This window comes from Limulus polyphemus, unplaced genomic scaffold, assembly GCF_000517525.1.
Source record: "Limulus polyphemus unplaced genomic scaffold, Limulus_polyphemus-2.1.2 Scaffold5497, whole genome shotgun sequence".
Taxonomy (NCBI): Eukaryota; Metazoa; Arthropoda; class Merostomata; order Xiphosura; family Limulidae; genus Limulus; species Limulus polyphemus.
In genome coordinates this window covers 49,527-50,371 of record NW_013671107.1, presented here as the reverse complement: position 1 = coordinate 50,371, position 845 = coordinate 49,527, and positions in this window count along the sequence as shown.

The following is an 845-nucleotide window of genomic DNA, read 5'->3' as shown; positions in this document are numbered from 1 at the left end:
GTTGGGTTACATAACAACAGAACACGTGCTGATAACGTTGGACTACATAACAACAGAACACGTGCTAATAACGTTGGACTACATAACAACAGAACACGTGCTGATAACGTTGGACTACATAACAACAGAACACGTGCTGATAAAGTTGGGTTACATAACAACAGAACACGTGCTAATAACGTTGGACTACATAACAACAGAACACATGCTAATAACGTTGGACTACATAACAACAGAACACATGCTAATAACGTTGGACTACATAACAACAGAACACGTGCTGATAACGTTATCATGCTATACTGTAATATAATCAGACTTTATCATCATGTTATACTGTAATATAATCAGACTTTATCATCATGTTATACTGTGGTGTAATCAGACTTTATCATCATGCTATACTGTGATATAATCACTTTATCATCATGCTATACTGTGATATAATCAGACTTTATCATCATGTTATACTGTGATATAATCACTTTATCATCATGCTATACTGTGATATAATCACTTTATCATCATGCTATACTGTGATATAATCAGACTTTATCATCATGTTATACTGTAATATAATCAGACTTTATCATCATGTTATACTGTGGTGTAATCAGACTTTATCATCATGTTATACTGTGGTGTAATCAGACTTTATCATCATGTTATACTGGGGTGTAATCCAACATATCAACATGTTATAGTATGATGTAATCCAACATATCAACGTACATATCAACTTGTGTTTTGTTATGTAGTCCAACGTTATCAGCACGTGTTCTATTGTTATGTAGTCCGATAAAGTCTGATTATATTACAGTATAACATGATGATAAAGTCTGATT